This window comes from Cuculus canorus, chromosome 14, assembly GCF_017976375.1.
Source record: "Cuculus canorus isolate bCucCan1 chromosome 14, bCucCan1.pri, whole genome shotgun sequence".
Classification (NCBI taxonomy): Eukaryota; Metazoa; Chordata; class Aves; order Cuculiformes; family Cuculidae; genus Cuculus; species Cuculus canorus.
The window spans coordinates 15,637,160-15,649,337 of NC_071414.1; the positions used below are offsets into that span (position 1 = coordinate 15,637,160).

The following is a 12,178-nucleotide window of genomic DNA, read 5'->3' on the forward strand; positions in this document are numbered from 1 at the left end:
GAGGCACTGGGAGTCTTGCTGTGTACAAACCATTGAACATTGCCACGTTTTATGCTGAGAACATCCCAGCTGTTGAGCCAGACACCATTGGGCTGTAGAACTTCCCCAACTGTGTGCAGCTGCAGGAGGAGATTCCCCAAAATATCTGTTATTTTTTTTTAACTTTGGGCAAACCTACACCAGAGTTGAGGATCTGTAGCCAACCTGACCCGAGCACAACTGCCTTGGCTGAGGGTTGTAGTGTGAAGGTGGCACGTCTTTCAAACCGAGGCATTGACTGCACTCATGACCACAACTTTATGGCCCAATTCATCACATTGGGTAATTTCTTCAGTTTCTGTGGCTCACCGGTAGAGCAAAGCGTCTCTCAGTGCCTTGAGCTTTGTCTTCTCCATCATCGATGGAGATCAGCCCATTTGCTCGCTGGTGGCAGGAATACATGGTGGATCTGTCCTGCCCCCCAACCAAGAGATGACAAATTGCCACCCACCACCTGCGTGGAGATGCCAGGAGCCTCATTCCCCAAAAAGGACTCCTCCAGTGTCAGGACTTCAAAACACGGCAGCAACAGCAAACTCCAAATGGGAAGGAACCAAATTAGCTCCGGACAAATTGGCAACATTTGGCAATAGGGCATATAGGTTCCCAGCCCCTGGCCACCCCCCTGGCTCTGGGGGATGAGATGGGTGTGGAAATGCATGAAACTTTCCCAGTGCAGCAGGATCTGTGCGCTGAGTGTGGCTTGGGATGGACGGGACATGGTGAAGAGGCTCCAGTCAGTGCCACAGCCCAGGAGGGCTTTTGGTAAAATAATTTTTACCTTCCCAAACACTAAAACAATTGCTGAGAGCACACATTCAGGATAAATTGGAGACACTGTAGTTTTTTATAATGTTAATGAGCTCTATTTTCATTAAGGCTAAGAGACTCAAATGTCCTCATTTGTCTCTGTGTTTCCGCTGAGCCTCCAGTGAAGCCCCACTCAAGGCAGCCGCTCACGCAGTTTCTGAGAAGTGGCTTCCATGTTGCTGGCCATTTGTTGCTGCCATCTGATAACATAAGCACATTTATTTAAATCAATAGTAATTAATGGGAGGGGGGAGGTTTCTTCATTTTTTCTATGATATGCAGTGTAGCAGGAGCACGGCAACACAGATTTTTGCTTTACTTAATGACTATGACCGCAACAGTTCCCTGCTAGCCCGCAGGCTGCCATGCACCGGCTGTCGCAGAGAAGCAGCTGACAGAGCTGTTTATTAACTGAGTTTCCTCCCCAGGAATATGGGGCTGGCTTTTCATGAAGCCACTGTTAACTGTGGGGTAAGATGCTGCTAGTCAGGGCCAACTCCTCCGGACCAACCTTTCAGGGGACTCCTTAGAGAAAGCTGTGTGCCGGGGCTGGATCCTCCCTGCCCTCCTGGCCAAGGTGGTGCCCTCAGCTCTATCAATCACTTCAGGCCAAATAATCACCAAAGCCTTTGCCCAATTTGCTATTAGCTACCCCAAAGGAGGGATGAGCTTCTCAGGTGTGATCCTCCACCTGATCCTGGGAGGGGCAGGAAGCTATAAATGAGGGGCAGCCGCCAAGGTTGGGGGTATCCAGTGTGGCTGATGCTGGGCTGAGTTCATGGTGTTTGATTATAACAAAGATTTTTGTCTTGCTTGTAAGTTTTGAAGGACAGAAGTGGCTGAAGAGCTGTGGAGCTGTACCCTTAACCAGACCAAAGGAGATACCAGGTGAGCAGTGTTTCTTTAAAATTAAGTTATTTAATGCATGAAACTGCAGGAGATCTCAGTTTCATGCATCTTACATACATCTTCCAAGCACTTGGAAACCTGGTGCCAGGCTTGTGAATGGATGGTGAGTGGATCAGCATCTGCCTTGTTGTGAGTGATGGCCAAGGTGGGAGGCAGGATATCCCCTCAGTTTGGTGGCCACATGGGGAAGCATTCAGAGTGGGGCTACATGGACCTAGCTCTGTTTGACCTCAGGGTACATCCTTTAGCACCCCTGTAAGGAGCGGTGTCCTCAGCTGCTCCTTGTCCCTGCCCCAGTGTCCCCATGCAGCCATAGCTATCCCTGATGGGTGTCTCCTTCTCCTGCGCCCTCAAGGAGAGCTGTTGGTAAGGTTAACTGTGGGTGGTTTGCCCTGCAAAAAGGCCACAAGTGACTGCTCTGGTGGGACTGTTACCAGGGATGGGGAAGGTGCTGGTCGCTGGTGCCACCATGAGCATCTCCTGCAAGCTGGAAATCCTGCCTGAAACTGGGTGTCTTTAAAACACTTTAGAGCTGAGGAGTCAGTGTTTTTTTTTTTGAAAGCGTTTGGCATGGGGAAGGGTGAAAATGATAAAATGACACTCTTGCTGTGGTATTTGCAATTAAGGCTGATTTTTCTCCTCGAACTCTTGTTTTCTTCAAAGCACGCGGGCCTGTTTTGAATCATTAACCTGACAACCAGTGAATAGTGGCCTTTATTTTGTTGTCTCCAAAGCAATAAAAATAATTTCATGGAAAACGAATGGGAAGGCAGGTGCACTGTGGCGAGGCACTGAATGGCCCAGGTCTGTCTCTTGATCACATCACTCCTATATTATCTGCACAGGTAGTATGGAAAAAACAAGACCCCCACATTATTAAAGCTATAGTTCAAGGGCAAAGAGTACACATCCATAGTACATTGAATGAATGGTTATGTGAACCTTGGAGGAACGGGGTTGTGAGTGAAAGGGAAACTTGGCTGTGGCAGTGGTGGGTACCTCCATGGAAGGACAGAGGAACCCTTTTCTTGGGGCAGTCCCTCATCCTCCCAGCAACTGCATCTTATGGGGCAAGAGGGCTCTACTTGCCCACTCCGCTGCCAACAATGTCCAAGTGCAGGTGTGGCCAGTGAGCTGCCCTGAAATGATCTTTACCTTCCTCAGGCTGGGTTTGTACCTAAACCTTGGTCTCTAAAGGCAGTGTGTGTTTGTGATAACCTAAAGCTGTTACAACACGTACCCTGTTGGCATCCCACCAATACAGCTGCTGGTTTCATCCCTGTGCAGCTCCCTCGGGCCAGATCCGTTCCTGGCTTTGTTGTATTTGGGCTGCCTGAAGACAGCAGAGCTTTGCTGGCTTGTGTCAAGGCAAGGGTCTGGCCTGCTGATTTCATTTGCTTTAGGGTAGGATGTAACTGGGTGGCGCTTATGAATACATATGCAAAGAAAGTGGCAGTGTTTTCCTTGGTTTAATCACATGGATTGGTTGGCAAACGATGTGTTCACTGTAAAATGGCAGATTTTTTCCAACCTCCGATGATGCACGAATGTTCTGCTTTGGGCAGTGGTGGAGAACAGGAGCTGGATACCTAATGTGTATAAATGGATACAGCTTTGTAAATTGAAAACAAGTGTGTTTCTCACAATTGTTGTCAAAATGACACTGGGACAAATCCAGAGGAACTCTTGAAGCCATGGCAGAGGTTCTAAGTTCATATGATGGTGCTGAGAGCAGGATGAGCCTTCTGAATTTTTGCAGCAAGTCTTTGCAGAGCAAAAAGTTCCTGTAGAGCAAATGGCTTGGAGCTGTAATTTAATTGCATTTCTGTTTTTCTTATTCTCCTTATTCCAGAAACAGTTTGGGTTCCCATATTCTGCTGTTATATGCATAGGTAGGAAACAGTCTGGCAAGAGCATGCTTATGGTGTAGAAAGAAACGTCCTGAGGGACTGAGTTCCTCAGGGACGAGGCTTAAACTGTCTCCCTGCACAGGTCCGCTTAACGGAAGGAAGGGTGGAGAAGCAGGTAATGTGCTCCCATTGAGAGCATCACCACCATCCCATAGCCTTGGCTTTAGGTTTTGGGGAGAATCTGTGGTATTTTAGGGTGGCATAACACCAAAATGTGTAAGATGCAGGACCAGAGGTGGAAAATGGCCTTCTAAATCCTTCACGGACTCTACAGAGCCACTTGTTCTCCCTGGTGCTCACCCTGCGCTCCTCCCAGGAGGGGTTTTGGGAAGAGCTGGGAGTAACATCTGTCCCTGCCCATGCTGGTGAGGGACCTGGATCCAGTCAGCTGCCCTGGATGACTGCAGATCCCATCTAGGATACCACCTCTGCCGTCATCCTGCCCTCTGTGACAGCCCCATGCATTGCAAGGAAATTAATCCTAATGAACAAGAAATTCCTTGTCTAATTAACTGTTGCATCTCACCCATAATAGACCTTGAACAGCCTAAGTGTTATCGACCCCTGACAAACACAGTCATAGAAACTTCCCTATTAATGAAAACAAATTTCAAGAAATTCAGATATTCTTCTTCCTGAGAATAGTGTGATGTGGTTGCAAGCTAGAACTGAGGAAAAATGAGGCATGTTCAGCTCTGCAATGGTTTAGTGTATGCAGGAGCCTCCAGAGACTTCTGCACTGCTGGTTTGCTGTTTAGATGGAGAGATGGAAGGGGTTTTGCATTGCCAGAGATGAAATGGGGAAACTGAGGCACAAGGCATTTATATCACTACCCTAAATTGCCATAGGCTCATCTGGTGTTTTTAAGGTGTTGTAGATGAGGTGGGTTTTTCTGAGGCTCACCTTTGTAGCGTAAAAGGAGATGTTGGAAAAGATTGTGTTTTCATTTCATGCTGTTGAAACCTTAAGCAACGTCAGTGGCTGAAACGTTGGGCTGCTTCAAGGCTTGGCTGGCAGCCTGTGAGCTGGGTTTAGGGCAGCCTACACTGCTGGGCCGGGCTGAGCAATGTGGGGCTCAGGCTTCCCAAAGCTCCCCACTGTCCCTGGCTGCTCAGGGTTCTCTAATTTACCTTTTCTGTCTGCCTTCTGCTGTTCAACTTGGAGCTTGCTGAGGGAGAAGTCCAAGTGTCCATGGAATTTGAAAGCAAGAACTTTCCAGCAGCTTGCAATTAATAACTAAGCGGTCTTCCGTTATGGAAATCTACAGGAAAACTCTTGACTTATGATGTAAAGGTGCTATGTGAATTCTAAAGGCATCTAGAAAAGGAGGTTGGTATCACTGACCCCATTTTACAGCTGCAAAAACTGAGGCACAGAAAGAAGTTTCTCTGAGCTTACTTGGCCGCAGAGGCAGGGAGAACAGTTGTCCCTCCTGAAAGTCATGTCAAAGCATACAGAGTACAGCACCTCCTTATTATTATTAATATATAAATTTCTCCAATCTGAGGACCTTATCCCAGAGGCAGCCTTTTTTTTAAATTAAATTTTAAAATAAATACCAGAGATGGTATTTTAGTTCTGCTGTAAAGTCAAGACCACTTGAGAAGGAAAAGGAACTTGCAATATTTTGTCCTTGTTTGCCATTTTAAGTATAACCCCCTTCTGCTTTCCTTGTTATTGCAGCATAAGTATTTAGCAAAGCATTAATCTTGCTTGTCAGTAATAACATGCAAATTAAACACCTGCTCTAGGAATCTGCAGTGCTTTGTTCCATTAGATGGTATTGACGTGTCAGATATTTGGACTTTAATTCAGAAAAATGGTGCCATTTTCATTTATCTCTCCTAATGAAGAATGAAGGTGCGCACTGATACAGGGCTGCCCAGAGCAATGCAGCTAAAAGTGAAAAACAATACTTAATATAGCCACTAAATTACATATGACATCTCATTTAAAGATAAACAGCCTGCAGGCATATGTCCAAGTGGCATTGATGAAATTTTTAAACGTTCCTTTGAATTCTCATTTAAGCAGCAATTTAGTCCCGAAGGCGCTATGCTGGCTGGGAGATGTGGAACGTTTCTTCTTTAAATGTGAACTGAAAGCAGAAGTAGGAGAAAGCTATAAGTTCCGTTGGACACAGATATGGATTGAGCCAGACATTCCCCTTCAGCCCTATGGGAGAACAAGAGGGGACCCGCAGATGGTGGCCTTGAGATGGGTGGATGAGGCTCCTGTGCTGCGAGATGTCAAAGCTCACTTGTTTCCGTTGGCAGAGCTGGGCTCTTGAGAGCAGCACTGGTGCCGAATGGTGGGCATGGCATGGGTGTGTGCTTCAGTCTTGCAGGACTGTATGCGCACTGTTGACTATGTCCCATGGTCTTGTGAGCTGCAGGTTTGACAGTGCTCAGCCCCCATGATGTCATATCTGACCCCGTCTGCCCGTCTTGCTCTTCAGCTTCCCGTTGTTTTCTGCTTTCTGGAAAAGCTCAGATCCACATGGAGAAATGCTCCCTGATTTAAGCTACGCAGCCATCCCTACCTCTGGAAATGGGTTTCCCTCTGTGTCTACAAGGGATGGTCACTGGGAGGTCACTCCCTGCCCTAGAGAATGACCAATTACGCCTGCCTTTGCTGACAGTCACCCACTCAGTCCGTCTCCTGGCTGGACACCTCACAATCTTACGATCTTCTAGTCTAAGTTAGCACTTTCCTCCTCTTAGCTGCAGGAAGACCTCCCCCAGCATCCACTCTGTATCCTCTTTGCACTGATCCAAGGCCATTTTTTTCTTAACTGGTCCACCACAAGCAAGAAAATCAGGTCTGATTTTCCACATTAGTAGGGAAGCCCTTTAAGCGTTTGAAGCTCATAAAGTTTCCTTCTTGCTCTCTTTTTTCCAGCTAAATAGTCCCAGTTCATTCAGTCTTTTTCCACCTGTTTCCCAGGCTGGTTTTGTTTTCCTCTGGACCTATTGTGGTTAGCATTGTTGTGTGATGTAATTAAGCTGAGGCTCTTCCAGTGCAAAATAGAGAAGGAAGATTTCTATTTTTATGGTTATGTTCTTATTTGTGGATTAGAAAGCACTGATTTTCAGCAGGGCTTCATCCTGTGATTTTGCTTTTGTGGGCAATCTGGGCCATCAAGAAGTAACTTATTCCTTGTTTATGTGTGCAGCTGAGGCTCTTGGGTGCCTTGCACAGCCTGTTCCTAGAGGCAGGCCCTGAGGCAAAGTATCTTGTGATAGAAATAGATTACCAGAGGGAAGGCACCAACTGCCATATTCTCCTATCAATACTTGCCCATCTCTTGAAGTGACTGCTTGAACTGGTGTCTCTATGATGTTTTTCCATCGCTGTTCTTGGATGATAGCCTTTGATTTACTTTCAACTAATTTCTTTTGAAGAGCGCTCCAGAAACAAGCTTTGTGGTTTATTTTTGTCCAACACTCGTAGATTTGCACCAGAGATTTTTTTTTTTTATTTTCTTGCTTATTTTCCCCTGGAATGTAGCTGGCAGAAGCGGCAGGAACAAGTTCAAGCAGAGGGTGCTTTTGTGGCCAGACACTGAACACACAAATGACCAGGATGCAGTGCTTCAAAAACATTCAGCAGCATGAAAAAGCCATGGCACAGAGGCAAAGAGCAGGCATTGTTAAACCATTCCCTTCCAAATCTTTGATTAGTCACGTTTAATGGGATTTCTTCTCATGTTCTTGAGTTGCACAACTATGCCAGCATTTACCAGTCTTCTTCATGGCCGCCTATTTCCAGCTCCAGTCAACTCCTAGACATTCGCTAGATGTTTCTTTGCTTCTCCTTGGTAAATGTTGGGCTCAATCTATAATGCAGCTCTCAGAATTTCCTGGTATGGGGTCACTTGGCATTCGGCTCTTGGAAAGATCACATATTTCTACATGTGCAGTCTTGATTTTGATCAAGAGAAGCATTGATGGCATTTCAGCATTCCTAAAGCTCCCCCTCCCTTCTGGCTTTTTTTAGAGTATAAAGTAATTCGACACAGCAGGCTGTGCTTTGTTGATTCTTATTTTTGCATCTTGCAATGTGACGATGTCCGTGATAAACACAGGCTGGGATTGCTTGTGGAGAATCTATACTTATTTTGAGTAGATCCCTTTCCCATTCTTCCAAATACGTTTAAAATTTGCCTTATTAAAAGTAATACAAATCAAAGCATTTCCTCTCACATAATATATTGAAAGCGCTTTGACAGGGTTTACTGTTTAATAAATAGTTTGCACTCCAAATGCTCTTTCCAGCAGAGAATATGAGTATTTCACAATCCTTTCCGGTGTCTGGCCATGCAACTTGCCTCTAGCAAAGAGAGTTCTTAATTCGCGTAGTACCTCTAGACGATGTGCAATTGTCAACCCAGACCCCCAGTGCTTTTTAATCACAGTTGGCACGAGCTTTCCCCTGCTGTCTTTCAAGCCTCAGGGAAGTCAGACGCTTTCATACCCACTAAATCTCTGGGTATTTTGTGATGGAGACAGCAGCCTGTTAAAAGCTGGACCAACTCCACCAGCTAATCAAGAATTGGGTATTTCTAAGACCAGCCTCGCTTACTTACACCGCTGAAGTGTTTGGATATGTTAGTGTTTAATTTACTTTCCCCCACCCAGACCGTGAGAAGTAGGGCTTTTCCGTATTGCCTCTTGTAGCTGGGAATCGAGGCCCGTAGAGGGGAGGGGGCTGCCCACAGAGAGCCCGGGGCAGAGCCACGAAGCCATGGACATCTGCTAACGCCACAGCCTGATCCCTGCTCTGGTTTCTTGTTCCTGTTTCCCTGAGCTGTGCAGCCCTGTGACAAGTGACGTTTAGTAAATCATGTCAAGCTAAGGATTTGTTGATATGGTTCTTTTGGCACGATGGGGGTGGCGGGCAAAGCTTTTTGATTAATAAGAAGAACTAGCCAGAAAAGCTCTCCCAGATTTCTGTTCTTTGGCAGTAAATACTTGAGAAAGCAGTAGAGCTGTGCAGGTGTGTTGAGGCTCTGCTGAATTTCTTCCACTCCTACAGTTGTGCATCTGCTTATGAGGTGTTGCTGTGGTTCATGGATGATGACTTGCAATATTTGGGTGGCCTCACCTCCTTCTCCTCAGTACAGTGGGTTTTTTTTGGAAATGCTGAGGAGCAACAGCCCACAGAGCATGTAAGGGCAGCTCCTGCCAGCCCCAGCCTGCAGATGGACCTCCCTGAGCCTCCATCACTTGTATTCACACCCCTCAGGAAAACTCAGATTTCATAATAAGATGTTTAAAGTCACTATCACACAGTTTATGGGGCCCTTTGACTATATCTTCCGATTCATGTAAATCCTCTGAATGGCAAGTCCAGAGCTCTCTTGGCCCATAAATTGTGGCATCCTTTAGTTTGGGTCTTTGAGTGATAGCTGCCGGGAAAGGCAAGGGTAAGTTGTGATCTCAACTCTTCATGCTGGGGGAGTGGGGTGTATGAGAGACTTTGCTATAATGAGATGTGAACAAAAATGGCAGCAGGGAATAGATTCTTAATTTAAATAATGAGCGCCCCTTGTTGCCTGACAGATGGTCATTTTCTGAGAAATGCAAAGCCTCTTTAAAGGGGTCAGATTGCTTGTATTTACATGGAATAATGAAGGAGAGGCACCAGTCCCAACACACGCTGTGTTTTTCACATTTTTCCAGGGGTATTCCCAGCTGTCTCTGGAAAAAAAAAGCAGATTTGATCCTTTGCAAGCCTTGTGTGAATCTGACCGTGCGTTATCACATGAAGAAATCAAAAGGCAACGGGAGTGTCTCTGATATTCAGGCAGCTATTATAATGCTCTTTAAGCATCTTTAGTTGCTAGAAAGGAAGCTTGAAACTGATGCCAGAAAACATCTTGGGCTTGAATGTGCCTTTACTTGTGCAGGGCTGGCTGCAATCCAGTATCCAGATATCTGCATGCCAGTGGCGTCTCCAGGATTTAACACGTGGGGAGGCAGATGGATGGCAAAGAATTTGCAAAGGGGTTTAGGGCACCTTCCTATGCGCTTTCCCACTTGCTGCATCTGTTATTAATGTGGGAACTAAGGATCAGGCCCCCAGTACAGTTTTAAGCATTCTGTATTCCACCCGTGCTGCTGAGGGACAGCAGGAAGTAGTTTTTTAGGTACACCAGGAACTCCTTGCTGGCTTATGATAGTTTAGCTGAGGTGGTGGCAGCCCTTTGGGGCATTATGTCTCCAAAGAGGTCTCAGCTGCTCACCTGCTTCTCTGAAGCACGCTGGGTCTTACTGTCTTCATCTTACAGACCATAAAGCAAAGTGGTCTGTCCCAAGCCAACAGCCAGGAGACAAAGATCTGGTTGCATATGGCTCATGCTCCCACAATGCCCGGGATCTGTGCTGCTTCTCGGCCAAGGTCTCCTAGGCAAAACTACAGGGTGTTTTGTCTACATGAAAGCATTCGGAAAAGTACAACTTGAAAGAATTGTTGAAGGAGTTGCTCAGCCATCCTGGAACCCCCGTGGAGGAACTCCTTTTGACGATAGGTGGCCTTAGCATGATTTCTCTTACTGTGCATAAATCACCATTTATGTTAACCTTTTAGCACAAATAAGGCCCTTATAGTATCATTAAGCTTCTCTTGAAATGGGAAGGAAAACAAACCTAGCCTTGAACTAGAGAAGTCTCTTAATGACGCAGACTGTATCTGTATGTTGTTTTTCTGCCTTTTCTTTTATGTGGGTCCCTCGTTCTGCCCTGTTTCTCCTCATGCCAAGGAAGTGTGAAGGCTTTCTGTGATGGCAAAGTCCCAGACAAGGGAGAATTCAGCTTGCAGATACCAAAACAATCCCCTTCTGAGCTCCATTCAGCAGTGCAGGGACATGTTTTGCTATTGCTTTTATTTAAAAAGGCTGAGAAAACAGATCAGCCTCACAATTCTGAAAGCCAAGAAAGGAGCAAACACGTTTAAAAACACCAAAGACAGTGACTTACTTTCTTTGCTGCTTGGCAGCTGAGAGGTTCTCCCACAAAATTCAGTTTTATATATCCTCACCATGTGGTCTTAATCACTGGGTAGCAATGTGTTTAGAAGAAGCCAAGTCAATCAACACCCACTTTTCACAGTGAATCAACTATTAGTGTCAAATTCTGGTCTGCATCTTGTGCCAGAACAAGGCTTGTTGTCACCTAAATGGGGAGCGTGCCACGTCAGGCTGCAAAATCATTTGTATCCTGGACATGGCTCTAAATTATATATTCCCTATCAAGTCTGAGAGATTGAAACCAAAGCTATATTATTTTCTCCCCTTTTCATTCCTCTGCAAAGGTAGTTGCCTGCTTTTCTTTGCAGGTACCCTGCACGCTGACTGCCAGAGAAACAGATTTCAGTGACACAGTGTCCCTATCAAGAATTTTTGCTCATCCACTTCTGAGGGCCAGAAGTTGATAAGAGCTTTTCAAATCTGGGAAGGAGTTCCCAGAGACCTCAAATTGCTGGACTGTTTGCAAAATGTTGACCTGGTCTCCAGCATGGTTTTCTGGCCGCATGTGTTGTTGTTAGCTTTGCTCTGGCACATATAAAGCTGTTACAGGTTATAAAATATTTTCTTTAAAGAATTGAGTTTCAGCTGGTTGACCTGCAGTGAACCAAACAAGTGATGTTTACCAGTAATATCCATGTGGATAGGACTTATTTGCATAGGTGGTAAGAAAAGGAGAGAGACTTGAAGCCATGAAGCAGTCGACAGAGCACAGCACTGACGGAGCAAAACCTGTAACTGAAAACAAAGCAAAAGTCATTTTTTAAAGATTAGCATTCTAAGTTTAGCTCCAAAGCTGCTAAAAGAAGATGGGGGGAGAAGAGAAGAGGGGTGTTAGTAGGTGATCCAACTGTTCTGTAAGGTCAAAGGCAGTGAAAAGCGTGTGCAGAGCTGAAAAAAAGTTTCCTGCTCTTCTGCACCCCAACATCCATGCAGGCTGTATTTGGGCTCAGGGACAACATGTATATGCACGTTTGGTGGTGCCATTCAGGAGGGATAGAGGAGCTAGTGACAACCAGGAATGATCTACTGGTGTGCGATGGGATGCTCCCCCCAAAAAAAACCCTGGCTCTGTTGCGCTGTGCGTGATTGCAGATAATGAAATGCCATGTGCTTTCATTACACTTCTAAATATAAAGGAAACCTTCATTTATCTATGCCTGGAGAATCAGAGGGAAAATCGGCATCAAAGAGAACCTCCTACTGAAAGCATTTGATGTTATAAAGGACAAAGAGTATCTGGCAGAGGCCTTAAAGGGGGAAAATCAGACAGGCGTTGAAGTGCTACTAGCAGTGCAGCCTTGTAGCCTCCGGTTTAAACGCTCTGAGAGTATGATGCTAATGCACTGGGGCATTCAGAGCATAAATTGATGTTTTGTCTTTAGGGGTTTTTTGGTTGCACTAAGAATCTGCCCTGCAGCTCCTGGATTAATTAAATGCTGACAGCCTACTAGAATAGGAGCGGAGGATCTCTCCTGCCCT

General features: G+C 45.7%; 1 long non-coding RNA gene across 1 annotated transcript in view; it reads right to left on the reverse strand.

Moving 5' to 3' along the window:
- Positions 1-3,208: 3,208 nt before the first annotated feature.
- Positions 3,209-12,178, reverse strand: part of LOC128853622 (uncharacterized) — a 31,907-nt gene continuing 22,937 nt past the window's right edge. The window contains exons 2-3 of the long non-coding RNA XR_008452239.1: positions 11,323-11,428; positions 3,209-9,371 (exon numbers count right to left, since the gene is read on the reverse strand). This is a non-coding gene — a long non-coding RNA (uncharacterized LOC128853622). The remainder of the gene's footprint in view (positions 9,372-11,322; positions 11,429-12,178) is intronic.